General features: G+C 35.1%; 1 protein-coding gene and 1 pseudogene across 1 annotated transcript in view; both read left to right on the top strand.

Moving 5' to 3' along the window:
• Window positions 1–21,434, top strand: part of C5H4orf33 (chromosome 5 C4orf33 homolog) — a 219,044-nt gene that overhangs the window by 49,450 nt on the left and 148,160 nt on the right. The gene's annotated exons all lie outside the window — the stretch shown is intronic.
• Window positions 3,256–3,570, top strand: LOC123638574 (annotated as a pseudogene).

Here is a 21,434-nt window from a genome sequence, read left to right as displayed (position 1 = left end):
CTTTTAGTTCTTTGAGAAATTTCCATACTGTTTTCCATAAAGATTGTACTAATTTACATTCCCACCAACAGTGTAAAACCATTCCCTTTTCACTGCATCTTTACCAACATCTGTTGTTATTTGACTTTTTAATAATGGCCATTATGACTAGAATAAGATGATATCTCATCATGGTTTTAACTTACATTTATCTGATGATTAGTGATGGTGAGTATTTCTTCATATAGCTGTTGATCATTTGTATGTCTTCTTTGTAAAATTTCTGTTCATGTCTTTTGCCAACTTTTTATTTTTATTTTCTTTGAGACAGAATCTTGCTAGGTCACCCGGGCTAGGGTGCCATGACATCAGCCTAGCTCACAGTGACCTCAAACCCCTCCTGGGTTCAAGCAATACTCATACCTCAGCCTCCCAAGTAGCTTGGACTACAAGTTCACGTCACCATGCCCAGCTAATTTTTTTCTATTTTTAGTAGAGATGTGGTCTCACTCTTGCTCAGGCTGTTCTCGAACTCCTGAGCTTAAGCAATCCTCCCACCTCAGCCTCCCAGAGTGCTAGGATTATAGGCATGAGCCACCATGCCCAGCCCAAAGCATCTGTTTTTAAGGAGCTCATATTCCAGGGAAAATCTAGACTAGCAAAAAGTGCAGGTAGAAAAAAATTGTAGTGATTTTGTTCCACAAAATGAGCTATCTGTGTTCAGGAAATGAAACATAGTATGGGACTTAATAACTCATACATTTACTCTTTTAATAGATACTTGGCATGTACCTACTATGTGCAAGGCATAGTCCTAGGCATTGGATCTTTCCTTAATATTCAGATTCAGAAGATCTTATATGGATTCCAGGAATTTGTTTTTTATAAGTATGTTGGGTGAGTTTACAATCAGACAAATTTTTTTGAAATGGCCACATTCATCAATTTCTTTTGACTATAAATGATCATAGCTGGATTTGTGATAAGAACTACGTGGCAGAAAATTCACAGTGCAAAACAACAGTAAGCATACTATAATGATGCCTTCTTTTGTGTGTTGCTGATTGATAGAAAACTATTGTGATCTTAATCAGGCAAACTGATGGTCAACTTGGTATTTCAGAGGAAACATTGAAGAGCCTCATATTGTTGCTGAAGTAAAAACCAACTTACTTTACAAAGAAACTGTGTAGGAATGTCTCACATAGAGCCAAAGCTTTTCTCAAAAAGCAACGCTGGTTTTACTCAATTGCTTCAATAAACACATTTTTAAAATTATAGAATTATTCACTATAAGCTTTAAAGAGATTGGGCTGTAATAATTTTGAGGGTTGGATCTTAATGTGTCTCCTGAACCCTGTTTAGTTTTTTCTAATTAAAAAATTAAACCATTGTTACAATTTAGTAGGCAAACCTGGAGTAGGGTTTGAGAGGATAGGCAGCAGGTTGATGATACTGCAATTTGTGGAAAGAAGGGAGCTATCCTCTGTTATGATAAAATTAATGACACATTGGTTCCTTCCTGTGGCTACTCTACGTAGTCTTTTGCATTCCCATCCAGAGCAAAATTTAAAGAATTTAGCACCAAAAGATCCATATTTGGAGAGGTGGAAGAAGGGATGTGGGGCAAAGAACACAGAAATAGCAACCCTAGTCTATGACTGGTGTATTTATTAAACAATTCTTAGAACCTGTTTTACCGCATATAACAGGAGGGGCACCTGACAGAGTCATTTTGGGAAGCAAGAAGGATGATGTTGTGAAAAATTAAGGGTGTTAAATGAACCAGAGTTATTATAGGGTTCCCTGTGAACAAATACTTCAAAGATATTCATTTATTCATTCATTACTTGGCCTGTTGCTCATTCAATCATTCAGCAAATATTAGATGTGCTAGACAAGGGGCACATGCTGCTGGTGTTCAAGGTAAACATAATCTCTGACCTCTTAGAATTATATTCTTCTCAAGCAGAAGGGACTAGCACATGACAAATAAAAAGATTATTCAGCTGGATGACTTACTGTTATAGTCTGAGTTCTGGACATTGATCAGTTTTTCTGCAGTGCTTTCAGCAAATCAAAAATAGCACTCTGTTCTTCTCTTGGCAAATGGGTAAAAGAATTTAAGATGCCTGCCTTAGGTGTCTGCTGATACCAAGATTCTCGTCTATGAATGTAGCTGGAACATAAGCTCCATAAGGGCGAGAGCTTTGCTTGTTTTGACCACAAATATCCAGTTCCATGTGACAGACATTTAATAAATACTTGCTAAATGACAGTTCAAAATTTGATAAAGTCAGGAATTAATATATTAATAAGTTTCTTCATACAAGTGGAATGAAGAAAGGAATAGTAACTTTTATTTAGACTTAACACTTGTTGGAGCTTGATGGGCTCAGATTTTTATGAAATGATCTTTTTGTAAAAACTGGTTTTGGAAAAAACGACATCCCAAACAAGTGATGCTTGGTTCTTTTGATATTTTTAAAATCTTAGAATGAATCAAGAAATTCTAGCCATAATGGAGAATTCTTTGGAATTGCTGTTTTGAAAGGAGGTCAAGCAAGTTGCTCAAGTTTGTCCTGACAGCAGGATGCTATATAGGATTCTAATAATTTGATGATGGAACCTCATTTAAAATGTTCTCTTCCTTAAAAAAATTCTAAAAGGGAGACAACTCTTGGCAGCTCTATGCAGTTACACCAGCATGAGCTTTGGGGCCTTTGTGAATAAAATTCCTTTCATACTTCCTTCTCTAGATATGGAATAGACTGTTAATGAGAAATGACTATGATCAGCAGATTGTGTTTATCAGAGACTGTACATTTTAGTTTATGAGTCTCTTCTTAGAAGTTGTAAATTGTTCTGTGGACAACATTGTTATGAAAGTTCCCTGAACAGTTTTAAAAATTAAGTTGGCTTGATCTCTGAGGGAGTGGAGTTGGAAGAGCAGAGAAGGTAATTTGGCTCTCGATCACCACCGTTTTCCAAATGGGTAATTTTTAGAATGGGAATGTCAATTATTCTGGCTGACTTCAGTTAAGATTAGATTCTTCATTAGGGTTGACAGGATCTGCTCTGGGAACAGGGTAGGAAAGTCTATGGAGAGATAATCTGAATAAAGAAGAACGCCAATATTCTGTTTGGAACATAGATGGTTTCTGAGCCCTATCCCTTTTATGCCTTATTCCTATTAAAAGATTACTTTAATAAAATTAATAAGGAGATGAACAGCTTCAAAAAGGTAAAAATTAGGGGAAAGGGCACAGGATTTGAAACATAGTGGATGACATGGATCAGCGACAAACTACCAACACTGCAGAGGAGCCCTTGGATCTGATCAGGCTCAGCCTGGATGAGCGAATTTATGTGAAAATGAGAAATGCCCAAGAGCTTTGAGGCAGATTACATGCTTATGATCAACAACATCTAAGTATGATACTGAGAGATGTGGAAGAAACTGTGACTACTATAGAAATTGATTAAGAAACATCTGAAGAGATATGTAAATCAACGCAATGGAATATTCCAGTGCTCTTTGTCCAGGGAAATGGTGTGGTCCTGGTTACCCCTCCATTGAGAGTTGGCTGAAACAAAGAATTTATACTGAAGGAGACTTTGTATAATTGCTTCTTTCAGATGTACAAGACATTCAAAAGAGAAACCTGTATACATTTTGATATTAATAAATGACCCAAGGAATCTTCACTCCTGAAATGAGTTAATTTGGAGATAACTCATGCAACATCTTAAGCTAAATATCATTTTTATTTTTCTCCAACACTTCCGATGAATGTGATCACCAAGGTGCAGAACTCTTTTTCAGGAGTTGGTTTCGTCTATTATTCTTACATACAGTTTCTGATTTTTTTCTTTAAATTAAATTTGATGTTTTTAGTGCCAAAAAAAGGTAAAAATTAATGTCAGCAAAAATTTACCAGAAATACAAACATAAAAATAGTAAAATAATTTTTGATGAATGAGTGAATAAAATGAATATAATAAATGTGATCAGCTTCTGAAAGCATGAGAAAGAATAAAATTATTAACTCTAGCAGCTACAGGCACATGAGGCCCATCAGTTATTGCCTCTGTGAATCAGGTCAGGTTCCTTGAGCTAAGATGGCTGCTTAACAGGTCTCAGGAATCTGGGTTTACCTGCCAGGCATCAGCATGGATATTAACAACTACAATAAAGTTAAAGCTAATGAGCAAACACAGCAGTTTCAGTTGCTTTTCCTTAGCACTCCAAGCATGAAGAGCTAATGTGTGTATGTGTGTGTGTGTTTGTGTGTGTGTGTGTAGTTTTTTTGTACAGCACAGGTAAATTATTTTCAGTATGTTTGTTTGAATTTCTTTTTATTCTTTTATCCTTTAACACCTCTATCATTTGAATCAACTCCCAGCTACTTGGAAATGAATCTACATAGCAGTCAATTTGAATCAACGTCCTACAGGCTATTTTAGGTTCTCTGTATGGGACTGTGTGAGTCCTATTTGCTTTTATGGATGGTAGGAGTAACATTGCTGCTGGTAGTGGGACTTTGCATACCTTAATAATCTATAGGTAAAGCTCATCTTATGGGAGTGTTGTATGAGTGAAAGTGCTTAATTTCTAAAGTATTATTAGTATACAGTGCTACCCTGTGAATTGAGTCAGCATGTTTTGTTGTAATCAGGGACTCACAGAAATTATCAATAGGACATGAGAGGATATCATTACATAACGAACCTTAGATTTGGACCATCTTGACATGTCTTAAAATATAAATTCAACAAACTACTTATATAAACTTTAAAAGTATGATTTGAATAAAAATATATGTGTATATATGTATTATAATATATAAATTAAGGCACTTAACAAATAGAACTCCGTGTACCACCACCTTTTGGCCTCAGTTGGATGGGTGAAATAAAATCGTCGTCTGCTACCACTGTAAATAATCCAACAACATGCCAAAAATAAATTATTTAATTCAATATCACTTTTACTCTTTATGTTTTACTGCATAATGATTCCTTTAATAAATGATAAAGAGAAAATAATCATTTGGATGCTTCTTTCCCATCAACTCATTCTTCCTGGCAAGTTTTCTGTTCTCTGAAATAGTTCTTTAGGATAATCAGGAAAGAGCATGTGATGTTTCTGTTAAAATGCCAGTGATACATTGCATAGTGCTGAGAACTGATCTGGAAAAATGAGCTACTGCAAATTTTGCCCTAGGGACATTTCAGTGCTATGCAAATACTTGCAGGTGAATATTATAGCTACTACTCAATGTTTCATTTTACTTTAATATATTATCTAATTTTTAAATCTGACAACTTACTTGGTAAGGACAGCATGCAGGTGTTGTGTCAGAATAAAAGTTAACTTAGCCTGAAGATCCTGAACAATGTTCATTTCAGGGACTGGAGTAAATCCATTAGGAATAATGAGGTTGGGCACTCATAGCATTCAGGAATGTCCTGTGTGTTAGAGGTGTATCTAGTTGTCTTTGCCCAGCTGTCAACACTTCAACTGACAGGAGAAACCACTTTATTTATGGTGGCAACAATAGTCAATTTTGAGCCCAGACAGGGTGTTCCTTTTCACATCAGCCTTTGCATTGGGATGGCCAAAAAGAGAACAGGATAATAGCACCAAGCAATAGGTACACATGACTGTCAGGGAAAGAATCTTTATGTTGTCCTGGCAGAGGAATGGGATCTGATCCTGAGAAATTTGTTGCCCTTTTGTCTACCTCTCTGAAAATGGTTTAGATTATTTATATGTTAAATCCTTGTTTAGTTAAAACTTGTTTAAATAACACAGTATAGTTCTAATCCTGTGGCAGTATCATAATTAGTTCTGGAGATTGCAAAAAAGGATTTTCTTAACAAATAAGCAAGGACAACTGCAAGCAAGCAAGCAAACAAACAAACCCAAGAGAATTTATTGAATAACAACTTCACTGGGAAACATATATGAAGAACTCAAGTTCTGAAAGATTGAATAAAAAAGTGAATTCCATTATTTCTCAGAACTTATTATGGTAAACCAGTCCTGTTATAAATCTTAACACTACCAACACTTCAGATTTAAGTTTGAAAACATACTATAAATTAAATATATGGTGCAGTGAAATTTAAATGTGAAATCACCCCTTCCAGACCACCAGCCTTTCTAGCTGGAGTGAAAATAGCACATTCTTATGTCCTGATTCATGGAAGTTCAGATTTTCAGGTATTTTAATGATTGATCTGTCTGGTGAGAGGTCATCAATTTAATACAAAAGTTTCTCTGTAGGCTTGCCTTGTCATGTACTTCTGTAAATGGGAGTTTGGGAACTTTAAATGAAAGAGTGTGTAAAGTTTTCTTTGCTGAGTGTTATTAACTGAGGGACTCTGGATTAATTTAGCATCCAGGTCTGTTCTTTCAGCCATAAGCCATGCTGTCAGGGAAACTTAATTACACTTTAAGTGGGATGCAAATGAGTTGTGACACTACATCATTTCACATGAAAGGTTCATTACTTACATTAACTTGCACAATGCTCACTCCTAAACCTAGAACTCATTACAATATTCCTGGGATTTTTTTTTTTTTAACAAAACTAAATGCAAGTAGGGTTTTAACTTTTAATAATCTGTTTTTTTCTTAATATTTAAGACTACAAATGTTCACTTTATTAAATGATTATGAATTGAACTGCTGGATACATGAATGTATTAGGGCTGGCAGAAAAAAATGTTCTATCATGTGTCTGCTTCATAGCAAATTCTCAGTACCAGATTTTTTAAAAAATTGTAAATTGACAATTTGTAATTGTATAAAATTATGGGGTACAAAGTGATGTTCTGATTTATAAATACCATTGCATTTATAATGGAATAATTAAATCAAGTGAGTTGACATATCCATCACCTCAAATACTTAACATTTTTTGTGGTGAGAACATTTGAAATTTACTCTCTTAGCAATTTTAAAATGTATAACATTCTATTTCTAACTATATTCACCATGCCGTGCAATAGAACACAAATAATCTCCATATTCCTCCTGTTTGACTGAGATTTTGTACCTTTTGACCATCATCTTCCCATTTCCTTCACTCCTAGACTTGGTAACCACCATTCTGCTCTCTGAATTCAATTATTTCAAATTCTGCATATAAATGAGAATATGCAGTATTTGTCTTTCTGTGCCTGTCTAATTGCACTTAGCATAATGTTCTCCAATTACATCCATGTTGTAGCAAATGACAATTTCCCTCTTTTTTAAGCCTAATAGTATCCCATTATGTGTGTATGTATATATGTCTATATACACACCGCATTTTCTTTAGCCATTCATCTGTTGATGGACATTTAGATTGACTTCATAACTTGCCTATGGGGATTAGTGCTTGCAATGAACATGGGAGCACAGACATCTCTTTGACAAACTGATTTCCAATCTTTTTGGTAAATACCCTGAAGTTCAATTGCTTGTTCATATGGTAGTTCTATTTTTTAGTTTTTTGAGGAACCTCTATACAGTTTTCTGTAATGGCTATACTAATTTACATTCCCACTCACAGTGTATAAGGGTTCCCTTTTCTCTACATCCTCACCAACAGTTAATTATATTTTGTCTTTTTGGTAATAACCATTTGACAGGTGTGAGGTGGTATCTTGTTGTGGTTTTAATTTGCATTTCCCTAATTGTTAGTGATGTTGAACATTTTTTCATCTGTTGGCCATTTGTATATCTTCTTTTGAGAAATGTCTAATTCACGTTCCTTGCCCCTATTTTTTTTTTTTTTTTTTCAGACAGAGTCTTACTCTCTTGCCTGGGCTAGAGTGCCATAGCATCAGCCTAGCTTAGCTCACAGCAACCTCAAACTCCTGAGCTCAAGCAATCCTCCCGCATCAGCCTCCCAGAGAGAGTGCTAGGATTACAAGCATGAGCCACCATGCCTGGCCTATTGCCCAATTTTAACTGTTTTTTTTTTTTTTGTTTGTTTTGTTTTCTTGCTATCAGTTGTTTGATGTCCTTAAATAATTTGGATATTAAACTTATCATATATATGGCTTACAAATATTTTCTCCCAATTTGTAGGTTGTCATTGCACACTGTTGTTTCCTTTGATGCACAGAAGCTTTTTAGTTTGATGTAATCCCATTTGTCTATTTTGCTTTTGTTCCATATGTTTTTGGTGTCAAATCCAAGAATTCATTGCCTACACTAATGTCGTGTAGTTTTCCTCTGTGTTTTCTTATAGTAGTTTTACAGTTTCTGGTCTTATGTTTAAGTCTTTAATCCATTTTGAGTTGATTTTTGTATATGATATGGGATAAGGTTTTAATTTTATTCTTCTGCATGTGGATATCCAGTTTTCCCAGCACCATTTCTTAAAGAGATTATCCTTTTCCCATTGCATGTTCTTGACATCTTGTTGAAAATCAATTGACTGTAAACATGTGGGCTCATTTCTGGGCTCTCCATTCTGTTCCATTGGTCAATGTGTCTATTTTTTTGTCAGTATCATGCTGTTTTAATTATTACAGCTTTGTTATAGTTTGAAATGAGGTAATGTGATATTTTCAGGTTTTTTTTTTTTGCTCATGGTTGCCTTGGTTCATTCAGGATATTTTGTGGTCCCATATAAATTTTAGGATTGTTTTTCTATTCCTATGAAAAATGACATTAGAATTATGATAAGGATTGCATTGAATCTGTAGATTGCTTTGAGTAGTATGGTCATTTTAACAATATTAATTCTTCTAATCCATGAACATGGTTAACATGAAATTTATAGTCTATAGTGTGCCAGTATTTAAAACAACTTTTTATGAGTATCTTCTTTAACATTCATATACATGACTTGAAATAGGAAATTTAATAAGCTTTAAAATCAGAAGTCTAAGGAATTTCATTCCAAGCCTTTAACAGATTTTTCTAAGCCTCCGTTGGCTAAGGAAATATGTAATCATAACATGTTTCATATTGATAGATGGATAAGAGATGATAGAGATAAATCAGTCATGACTGTCTGACAAGGTGTTAGGATAGGTCCAAAAAGTACATGTGGTTCCATCTTTATAAAACAGTTAAATGGTTCTGGAATTGTAAAGGGAGAGAGAGTTCACTTTAGATTTATCCCGCTAGTCTATGATTTGATAAAAGAGTTTTAGGAAAAATTAGGTGTTTCTTAATATAATCAATTATTGTAATCAATCAAGAGTGACAGTTGTTCTGAAGAATTTAAGTGCAGGAAAAACAACAGTGAAGTTTTATTGAGTGTTTATTATGCTCTTGGCAAAGTGCTAAGTATGATACTTTACTTGTGTAAGCTCATTTAATACACACAAAAACCCTATGAGACAGCTACTCTATCCCTGTTGTACAGTTCACAAAACTGAAAAAGAGAGGCCTTAAACAAGTCGCCCAAAGTGAGTCTGAGAGCCAGGATTCAAACTTACTCAGGCCATGATTTTAATCACTATGGAATACTGCCTAAGTTGTATAAGGGATTTATATATTTAATAAATATATTTATATTATTAATGTAATAATATGATGAATTATATTTTATACTATAAAATTAATTTTCAATATAATTTTATACCACAAATTATTTATTAATATAATAATTTAAATTTAACAATTTAAATTATTATAAATATATTCTTTATGTTTAATAAATTATTTAATATTTAATAAATAAAAATTCCTTATCATAGTAGTTAAAATCATGAACTTTAGATCTAGACTTAGTAGGTCTGAGTCCTAGTTTTCACTATGTGAGCACTATGCATTGTGACTGATACATACATGAATATGGATGTGAAGTTGATGAAGAATGCTTACATATTAGAAATGGAAGAAATCTTAGCAGACATCTAGTCTATTATTTCCTTTTTGTAGGAATACAGAGAAGTTTATTCTACATGTGTCATACCTTTTATATAGCATTTGACACTCCTAAATCTTCTCTTTAAGAGTTTATATTGTAAATAATGACACTGTAATTATTTAAAACAATCATCTTGAATTGCATAGGAACTTTTATTTACCTTGAAATTTAGTATTTGTTGACATTCTACAGATTCTCAAAGTACTTCGTGAAATGTAAGAATACAAAAGATAGACTCATTTTCTAAAGTAAAACAAAATTTAAAATTCCAGTGAAGCAATTAACTGAGATAAATGTGACAAGAAACAGATTGGAGATCATATTGGGGCAATAAAGAGTGCTTTCATAAAGGTGACAGACATTTTAAGAGGCCTTGTAGGATGTGTAGAGTTTTGAGTGTTGGACTTGAGGAATGGGGAATAAGGGCATGTGGACAGGTTAAAGCATAAGCAGAGGCTCAGAGGCAGAAAAATGTTTTACATTTAGATGGAAAATTCCTCTAGTTTGCTTTACTGTGGCATAGGCTAGGTATGGGAATAGTGGGAAAACTTGGCAAAATAATTGAACTGACATCTTGTATTATTTTTTATTTCAAAAAATTTAGGGAGTACAAGTATTTTTTGTTACATGGATGAACTGAATCATGCTGAACTCAGGGCTTTCAGTGTACTTGTCACCAGAATAGTGTACATTGTACCTGATAGGTAGATTTTATCCCTCACCCCCTCCCATTCTCCCTTTTTCTTACTTTTCAATGTCCATCACACCACTTTATGATCATATATATCCCTCATTTAGCTCCCACTTGTAAGTGAGAATATATAGTATTTGTTCTTCCATTCCTGAGATACTTCACTTAGGAAAATGATCTCCAGTTCTATCTAAGTTGCTTCAAAAGACGTTATTTTATTCCTTTTTATGGCTCAGTAGTACTCCATGTTGTGTACACCTCCCTCCCACCCCCAGTTTTCTTTATCCACTCATCAGTTGACGGGCCCTTAGGTTGATTCCATATGTTTGCTATTGTGAATTGTGCTGCAATAAACATTCAGGTATAGACATCTTTTTTATAAAATGACTTCTTTTCCTTTGGGTAGATATCCAGTGGTGGGATTGCTGGATCCAGTGGTGGGTCTACTTATAGTTCTTTGAGAAATCTCCATACTGTTTTCCATAGCAGTTGTACAAGTTTACATTCCCATGAAAGCATTGCCTTTTCTCTTTCACTGTGCCATCATCTATTGTTTTTTGACTTTTTAATAATGGTGATGCTGACAGGGGTAAGGTGGTATCTCACTGTGGTTTTAATTTGCATTTCCCTGATAATTAGTCATGTTGAGCATTTTTTAAAATGTTTCTTGGCCATTTGTCTATCTCCTTTTGAGAAGAGTCTGTTCATGTCTTTTTCCCATTTTTGATGAGGTTGTTTTTTTTTCCTGCAGATTTGTTTGAATTGTTTGTAGTTTCTGGATATTAGCCCTTTGTCAGATATATAGTTTGCAAATATATTTTCCCATGAGTTAGTTATATATGGCTTTTATTATTTGGGATATGTTCCTTTTATGCCTAGTTAGTTGAGGGAGTTTTTATTATGAAGGGATGCTAGATTTTATCAGATGGTTTTTTTGCATCTATTGAGATGATCATATGGTTTTTAATTCTCTTTATGTGGTAAATCAGATTTATTCATTTGCATATATTGAACCATATTTGTATCCCTGGGATGAAGTCAACTTGATAATGGTGCATTATGTTTTTGAGGTGCTATTGAATTCAGTTTGCTAGTATTTTGTTGAGGAGTTTTGCATCTATGTTCATAAGGTGTATTGGTCTGTAGTTTTCTTTCTTTTATTGTGTCCTTTCCTGGCTTTGGAATCAGGATGATTCTGCCCTTGTATTAATAGAGTTAGGGAGGATTTCCTCCTTCTTGATGTTATGGAACATAACAGTTTCGGTAGAATGGGTACCAATTCTTTGTAGTCTTGTAGAATTCTGCTGTGAATACTGGTCCAGGGCTTTTTTTCTGTTGGGAGAGTTTTTATTACTGTTTCAATCTCAATACTCATTATTGGCTTATTTGGGATTTCTGTTTCTTCCTGATTCAACCTAGGGAGGTCATGTGTTTCCAAAAATTGATTTATTTCCTCCCTATTTTCTAGTTTGTTTGCATAGAGGTTTTTGTAGTAGTCATGGATGGTATTTTTGTATTTCTATAGTATCAGTTGTAATGTCTCCTTTTTCATTTCTGATTGAGCTTATTTGGGTCCTTTCTCTTCTATTTCTGGTTATCCTAGCTAGAGGTCGATCAGTTTTGTTTATTTTCTCAAAGAACCAACTTTTAGTTTTGTTAATCCTTTGTGGGTTTTTTTTTTTGGTTTCTATTTTGCTCAGTTCTGCTATGAGCTTTGTTATTTCTTCTCTTTTGCTAGCTTTGGGTTTGGTTTGTTCTTTTTTTCTACTTCCTTAAGGTGTGATATTAGGTTGCTAATTTGTGATCTTTCTGTCTTTTTGATGTAAACATTTAAGGCTATGAACTTCCTCCTTATCACTGATCACTGCTTTTGCTATATCCCATGGATTTTGAATGCTTGTGTCATGTTTGTTGTTCAGTTAAAAAAAAATCTCTTGATTTCCATGTTAATTTTGTCATTGACCCAAGGATCGTTCAGCAGCAGGTTGTTTAATTTCCATGACTTAGTGTAGATTTGAGCATTCCTTTGAAGTTGATTTCTAGTTTTATTCCACTGTGATCTGAGAAGATACATGGAATGGTGTTGATTTTTCTGCATTTGGTGAGACTTGTTTTGTGGGCTAACATATGATCTCTCTTGGAAAATGTTCCCTGTGCTGATGAGAAGAATGTATAATCTACAGTTTTGGGGTAGAATTTTCTATAGATGTCTGATAATTTCATTTGTTCTAGAGTCCTGTTTATGTCTAGTGTTTCTATGTTGATCTACCTTGATCCTCTGTTCAGTTCTGTCAGTGGAGTGTTGAAGTTCCCAGAAGTTATGATGTTGCTGTTTATTTCTTTGCTTAGATCTAGTAGAATTTGTGTCATGAATCTGAGAGCTCCTCTGTTAAGTGTATGTATATTTAGGATTATTATATCTTCTTGGTGAATATCTCTTCATTACTGTATAACAACCATCTTTGTCTTTTTTTACCATTGTTGATTTAAAGTCTATTTTATCTGATATGAGAATAGCTATTCCTGCTTGCTTTTGGTTTCCATTTGTATGGAATATTTTTTTTCCATCCCTTTACCTTGAGACTATGAGAATCCCTGTGAATTAAATGGGTTTCTTGTAGACAGCATATATTTGGGGTGTGTTTTTTCATCCATTCAGCCAGTTTATATAGTTTAAATCGAGCATTAAGAACATTTATATTCGATGTTAGTATTGATATGTGAGATACTGTTTTGTTGATCATGTTGAATGATACCCAGTTGCTTTGTTTTCTCCATTGTGTTACCATTTTATAAGAGTGGTGAACTTTAACTTTCAGATGTTTTCACACTGATGGGTATTCAATGCTCTGTTCCATGTATTGAGCACTTTTAAGCATTTCCTGTAGGGCAGGTCTAGTAGTGACAAATTCCCTTAGTGTTTGCTTGTCTGAGAAAGACTTTGTTTCTCCCTCATTTGTGAAATTTTGTTTTTCAGGATATGAAATTCTTGGCTGGCAATTATTCTGTTTAAGAGGACTAAAACTGAGACTGCAATCTCCTCTGGCTTCAAAGTTCTCTGTTGAGAGGTCTGCTGTTAGTCTGATGGGTTTCCCATTGCAAATAACTTTTTGCTTTCATCTCACAGCTTGTAGGATTTTCTCCTTCACTTTGACTGTGGCCAGATTGATGACTGTATGTCTTGGTTATGTCCTAGTTGCTATGAATCTTCCAGGTGTTCAAAGACCATTTTCTATCTGGATAGCTAAACCTCTAGAAATAGCAGGGAAATTCTCCTATATTATTCTCTCAAATAGATTTTCCATGATTGTTGATTTTTCTTCTTATCCCCAGGGCATACCTGTAATTCTTATATTTATTCATTTTGCATAATCTCATATTTGTTTCAGTGATTAATTTTTGTTTGTTCTTTTTTCTACATTTTTTACAACTGGGTTACTTTGAAATCCTTATCTTCAAGCTCTGAACTTCTTTCTTCTGCTTAGTCTTGTCTGTTGTTAAAGTTTTCTGATGTATTTTGAAATTCCTTAAATGACTCTTTTATTTTTTTAAGTTCTGTTATCTCTTTTCTGATGATATCTATCTCTTTAGTGAATTTTTTATTGATGTCCTAAATTATTTTTGTGGTTTCTTTGAGATGGTTTTCTACCATCTCCTTAATTCCATTCATCTTACTTGCTATCCATCCATAATCTGAATTCCATGTCTGTTGCTTTCCTTTTGGTTGGAGTTTATTACTAGAGAGCTGTTGTGATCCTTTGGGGATGTTAGAATAGCCTGTTTTTTCATGTTGTCAGAGATTTTATATTGGTTCCTTCTCAGCTGGGGCCTCTTCTCTTAGCTCAAAACAGATAGCAGATATGGTACACCTGCTCTCTCTCCTTTGTTGAGACCTCTGTTGCTCGGTGAAAATAGGGATGAATCCCTGCATGGCATGCTTGGGTTCTATTCCAGAAGCTTGACCAGGCAGAGGAAGGGTGGATGTACTGTGAGCCTTTAACCCTGCTACTCTGCTGCTTCTTCCCTGTTTGCCTCTGGTTGTCACCAGGGTGCTGTGTCATGGCTGGCCCCTGGTGCAAGGTGCATGCAAAATGGGGCTGGCTGGCAGGACAGGGCATGCACACAGGAGGGAGGAGGTCCACTGAGCACAGTGTGCATATTCACAGGTCTGGCCAGCCCAGGCACAACAGGGTGCTCTGCCCATGCAGGGCCTGGCGAGTGTGCAGGTCATAGAGAGCCTGCAGGGCAGAGCAGGCCCCTGGGTGCAGCAAGTCCACTGGGTAGAACAGGCCAGCAGGTCACAGTTCATGAGAGGGGTGGAATGTGACCCCTAGGACAAAGCAGAACCCTGGGGAAGGATGCCAATATGAGATGGAGCAGACACAGGTGGACCGGAGCAGCCATGGGGCAGGGCGTGCAGTGGGCGCAGGGCATGTGCAGGGTGTAGCACCCAAGGCACCTGTGCGGGCTGGTGTGGATCCATGGTGTGCAGTTTGCCCAGATGCAAAGGCAGCGGCCTGCTGGGGCTTCCCAGGTGGTGGCGGTAGTGGTTTAGTCATCCGTGATAGTGAGCTCTGGGTGCCAAGGGCTACAGGCATGTCTTCTGCCTGGGTCCTGTGGGAAGTGCAGTTGAACAAGATCACCCAGGCCACAGCAACTGGCTCTGGGCCTGTGATCTCTTGCTCTGCCCAGAACCCCTGGCAGTGGTGGCAGTGCTCCTGCCCACGGGGGGCGTGCAATTGCTGGGATTCCCTGCTCCCTCCCTGCCTGGCAGAGGCATGGGGGAGGCTGAAGTCACAGATCTGACCCCAAGGCAGAAGGGTAGCACTGTGGGGTTGAGATGTTACAATGGAACCAGCTGCAGCACCCAGGGCTCACAAGCCAGCCGTCCTTTCTCTCTGGAGCAACACTGCTACACAGCCTCCAGTCAGGTCTCTGTATCAGTCTGGAGGCCTGCTGCAGTGGAGGGGACCTCCCGCTGCTCCAGTTGTGTATCCTCAGGGGAAGCGTGGAGCCCCAGATTCTCTCCTCTGTCCCTTTCCCACATGTGGGCACCTTTCCTAAGTATCTGCAGTCCTGCTAAGCGGCTCATCCCATTTCTATCTCCTTCACTTCACTCCCACCTCCTCTCCTTGGATTCCCAGTGCTCTAGCTCAGATAATTCATGCAAAGGTCGATATCTGTTTGCTACTTTTGATCCTCTCCATGAGAGCTGCATTGTGTAGGCTGCTTCCATTCTGCCATCTTGATATTTTTATAGGGCTCTGACATCTTGAGTTTTTATAGGTCATGACACGTGGTAGTCCAATAAAAATCAAGAAAATGTAAGATGAGATGAATTGAGTAAGATGAAGTAAACATGTATATCAATTTTTATTCATATAAATCCAAATGCTTTCATAAATTTAATGAAGTTAAATAATAGAGCTTTGAAAGCAACCAAATTCTTCATCTTTGCCTCTGAGAAAAGAGCTTAAATGAGATCTATATAAAAACTAAAGCCGTTTTGAATGTGATATTAATATAATGATTTCTCACTGAATCATATGGACAGATTAGGTTTCATTTTTAATAATCCTAAAATTATCTTCTCCATTATTGAATTGAGTATTAAACATAATATCCAATAGTGACTTACATTAAAACAACTTAAATGGCTTCCTTTTCTGGATAGTGGAGATTAGAGAACTCAAACAGCTTTCAGTTTTTAAAAACCTAAAAACACTCAATCAAATATAACAACTGTCTATTTAAATGCTCACAATAGAATCTGGAAAATCTCAAGGGCAATAAACAATGAGGAAACAAAATCCCAGAGCAAAAGGTGATGTGGCAACTATTGGGAGGTAGGGGTCAAGCTTGGTTCCATCTCTCAGTAACCAAGAATTGAAATTTAATGGTCCTCTGGGGACTGAAAATGATGCCATGGATCCATAAGAGTTAGGGAGTTGCAAATGAAATAGAAAATGATTGAAGAGTTGCAACACCAGTGAATAGGTCAAGGGAGAACCAGAAAAATATCTACTGACTGGCACAGGGAACCAAACTGCCTGTTTCAGCCTCAGCTGGGAATTGGGATGGCAGAAGTCAGCTGAGAATTTGAAAATATGGGTCTGCCTTCATATTAATTTGGAGCTCCACTTTACACTGCCTAGGTGGTTTATACATTGAGAAATTAACCTAAAACATAATTCCAGCTGGTAATACTCCTGGTAACACTGGGTTGAAGCAACTACAAATAACCCTAGAAGCCAGGTTTCATAAAGCTTAGAGGTTTTTAATGGGATGTAGGATTGTTATTTTTCTCCTGAAGGAAGGTAGAGATACAGATTAACTTCAGACTTTGTTAAATCAGTTGGCTATTTGTATGGAATCAAAAATGAATCCATAGATTGTTACATAAACAAAAATCAGTTCCAGACATATTAAAGGCCCATACATGAAAAATGAAACCAAATTCCTTTCAGAGGAAATATAGAAAAAATATTTTTGACCTCACACTAGGGATGCATTTCTTAAACAAGACTCAGAAAGCATCAAAATGATTGATTACTCTAAATTTTAAAGTTCTGTGCATCACAAGATACTGTAAACCAACTGAGAGTATAAGTTGGTACACACTTTGGAGAGCAATTGGAGCCACATGTAGTAAACTTGAAGGTGTCCATAACCTTAAAACCCAATAATTCTATTTCTACATATAGAATCTAGGGACACTTTCTTGTATATTACAGGAGATATATACAAGAATTGTTAAAACATTATTTGAAAAATTGGAAACAACTTAAATGTCTGTCCACAGAAGAATGAATATGTAAATTTTGTCATATTAATTCACTAATAGAACAATTAAAATTATGAATTATAGCCAAATTATCAATGTAGATAATCTAAAAATGTAACCTTGCACACATATACACATACACACACATATATATGGAATAAGTATAGTATGCTAGTATTTTAGAAAGAATAGAAACATGAAAGCCAACATTTATTATATATACATACATAGTTTATGTAGTACAACTATAAGAACATTCTTGGAAATGATAAACACCAAATTTAACATAATGGTTATTTCGAGGGAGGGAGGGAGAAAAATGGAAGTTTTTCTTAAACTGGGTGGTTTATGTACTTTTAAATGTGTGTGAAATATTTCATAATGTTAAAACAACTTAATGAGAACTTCTTAATTAATACTATAATTTTAATATCAAGTAAAAAATTATCACATTGGACTGTACATATAACTCCTCTACTTCCTGTGAAGTTTTTTCCCTCCATCACTCATCCTCTTTTTCTAGTTATATGAACTTGGTCTTAAATGACTTGTTGGACTTTGTTTACTAATAACAAATCCCCAAACTTTGAGTGGAATAAAACTTTGAACTTTAAACTTGTTATCATGGCAAGAAGTTGCTGAGATACCAGTTTAGGATCCTGTATATACTTTGGCCACATGGTCCAAATCACATGTTCGAATCCTTTTGACTTTTTTCTTCCTTTAGTGGCATGACTTAATGTGCATTAATCAATCCAAATGTTGAAATAAATTCATTTTCCTGGGCCAATCATGCTAGTTATGTTATAGCTCTATGTTCTGGGAACTTCTGACTCAAGATTACTGGTAATCTACAAGATTACTTGTAATCTACAAGATTACTTGTAATATATTTCTATATTTTCTAATTACAAAGGTTCTATATATATGAGTTTAGAAATATAGAGACATTAAAAAACAAAAAAGAAAAAGCATTCTATTCAGAGATAACCTATTATCTATGGACATAATTATATTTTGAATACAGATAGAGGCAGACTGTGCACGATGTTTTGTAACCTAACTTACTTTTTGTGCTTAACACTAAATTGTGAACATTTTTTCTTTTCTGTTAATATTCTCCAAGTTTGAGCCACCCTTACTTTTTGCTTTGTAACATGCCTCATTGCTTCCTCTTGCCACTTGTTCTCAATATAGCAGTCAGATCATTTCACTCCTCTGTATAAAACCCTCCAGTGGCATTTAACCTCATTCAGATAAAAGCATGTCCATGATAATTTTTCAGACCATAGTCTCCAAAATGGAGTTGCTGGATCCAATGGAATGTAAAATTCTCAGGCTTTAAACTCATATTGTCAAAATAGACTAGACATTTTTTGCACTTAATGTGTCCATTGACAGTATGTAAGTACTCATTTCCTGAATCTCCTCTCACACTGAATATTATTATAAAACATTGGAAAGTTACCAATTGATATGCAAAAATGTTTTTTCATATTTATTTACAGTTCTTTGATGTTACGTATGGCAAAATATTTTCTCACTTATTTTTGCTTGTGTTAATATTAGAATGTTTATCATCTTCTATTGATTTTGAAGATATTTTTCTCCTGCATATTGGGCACAGATATTTTGCCTTTTGTTTTTAATTTTCTAATCAATGCTATAAATCTTTTCCTTTGTAATTTCTGCCTTGGTATAAGCTTAGAATGATATTCTTGGGAATGAGATTATATTCATATTGGCCATAATGAAGTACTTTTATGTATGGTTTTATTCATTTATTTTTTATATTCAACACCATAATTCACCTGAAATACATTTGATTATCAACAAATTTTCCCAATATTCTTTATGGATGTGATTTTTAAGTCTATGTAAATAAAAAGATTAATATTAAAAACAAATAGATAAAAATTATAAAAGTGGTATAGATAAAATCTTGAAATATTTTAAACAGATTAAAATCACAGATTAATATTACATAGTAATTGGATATTTTGAAAATAAAAACTTCATTTTTGGAGTTAGAAGGATTTTTAAAGTTAATCTCTTTTCACTTTATATTTTGACAGATGATCAAGCCTAGATGCACAAAAATTAAGTAATTTTACTCACAGCCACTCAGTTCAATAGATAGAATACAATCATTTTGTCCTCTAATCCAAGGTTTAGGTATCAATACTTTAGATTTCCTTTTTACTAGATTATAAATTTTAAAATAAAAAGCAACCTGAAACTATACTATCTTTAGTAATGCATCCTTCCTTTATTTTCCCCCCATTTCATGCACATATAGTTCTAAATTTTAGTATGTAACAAAATGACAAAGGGCAATTGATAATGGCAAATGCACTTGAGTCGTAGTCTTTAGTGTTTCAGAACTTTAATTTTGTACATCTACAGAACACAGATAGCAGTGGCTTGTTAACCATGAAATCTGTGCAATTTGTCAAAAAGATATCAATGTTGCAAAGCACCATTTGACTCAGAATTCTAGTACTCCCCACCAACTCCCTACCTGCAAACTAAATAATAATCTGCCACACTATCAGTGACCTGAAGTATGGGTCTTTCTCTCCATTGGAGAAGAACATTAGGAGGAAAGGTTCTTAAATGTTTTGTTCTCATTTCAGAACCTCAGCAAAACTGCTTGTGTGATGGTTTTCTGATCTATTAACACAAGACCGATAATCTCCCCTCCCTTGAGGGAAAGGAAAACATACACCCGAATTTTAGGCCTGAAAAATGGCACCATAAATTAACCATCACAGTTCTACTATCAGCCTTTAATCTGTTTTCTTTATCCTTCAATGTTTGGGAATCCTATCTTAAAGTAATTTTCTCTTTTAGCAAAAATATCTGGCTCCCCACACAATGGTTTTGCCTAAAACAAGATTTTAGATAGCAGATTTTTTGGGAAATGTTAGTAAGGAATGAATTTCCTAAGCTTTTGGTTACTTTTAGACTGGGATACTAAAAAAATCTGCCTAAATAAAAGTTGTTCTGGCATGCAACAATCTGGCATGCAAACCTCAATTTGTAGTATAGCATTAGCAAGGTGAATTGCTCTAGAGCTGAGAATGTTCCTTTTTTTTTTTTTAAATGACCACTCAAATGCTTACAGCCCCATGCATGTACTAAGATGAAAAATCAGTGCAATTGGAGAAAAAAACAATGGTTTAAAACAGTTTGGAAGAAAAGAAAGTATCCCAATAAATCACTTGTCATTGTGGATAATAGAATACTGCATCATCTTCTATCAGCTAGAATAAAGGTTAAAACACTGTGCTTGCTCTCTAAACTCTATGATCTTGCTGGCATATTCAATAGTGGATTCCATTGTTATTGCCCTTTTGGTAATAGAAACATGTCTCTTTCCTGCAATTGTTTATAATTCCTGAAAACTCTCAGGGAATGTCATCTGCTTTAATAAGTAATAAATTCTTTGCTGAATGCGTTGAAAGATAGCAATAATATGAATAAAAAGAGTGAAGAAACAAAAATTTTGTTTCCCAGTAAGTATAAAATGCTGACAGGATGCTTCACAAATTATTTAAAGAATTCTGCATTAAGAAAAGAGAGTTTCAAAAAAGAAAGGTTGTCTTGCTCTGAAAAATGATAGGTTTAAAATGCAAGGGTATAGCATTGAAAACTTAATTTGAAGATCTTGAGATAGTCCCCCTAGACCATGATCAGCAGCAATCTATCACTCAATTCAATCATTAGTTCTTCTGAAATTTATCTCCTGATTCAAATCACCTCTTCTCAGTCTCTTTTGCATCACCCCATCTCTTTTTGTAAATTTTTGAAGTTTCTATTTAAATCAGTTGTATGCACGCATCATTTAAGGAGTTGAAATATTCTACCAGATTTACCACAAAAGTATCAGTCTTCAGCTATGTGTCCCGCTATTCCCTCTACTCCAGAAGTAACCCCTTTCACCTCTCAACTGATTATTTTGCTGTTTATTTGATGTACCTAAATGAAACACATACAACAGTGCATTCAGTTCTGCTTTAGGCTTCATTTCTTAACTTCCCATTACACAAGATGAGACTATTTAGCCTCTTTTCTTCCCTTCCTCCACCACATA

Source organism: Lemur catta, chromosome 5 (assembly GCF_020740605.2).
Source record: "Lemur catta isolate mLemCat1 chromosome 5, mLemCat1.pri, whole genome shotgun sequence".
In the NCBI taxonomy this organism is placed as follows: Eukaryota; Metazoa; Chordata; class Mammalia; order Primates; family Lemuridae; genus Lemur; species Lemur catta.
The sequence above is the reverse complement of the archived record's forward strand: the minus strand, read 5'-3'. Positions and strand labels throughout refer to the sequence as shown.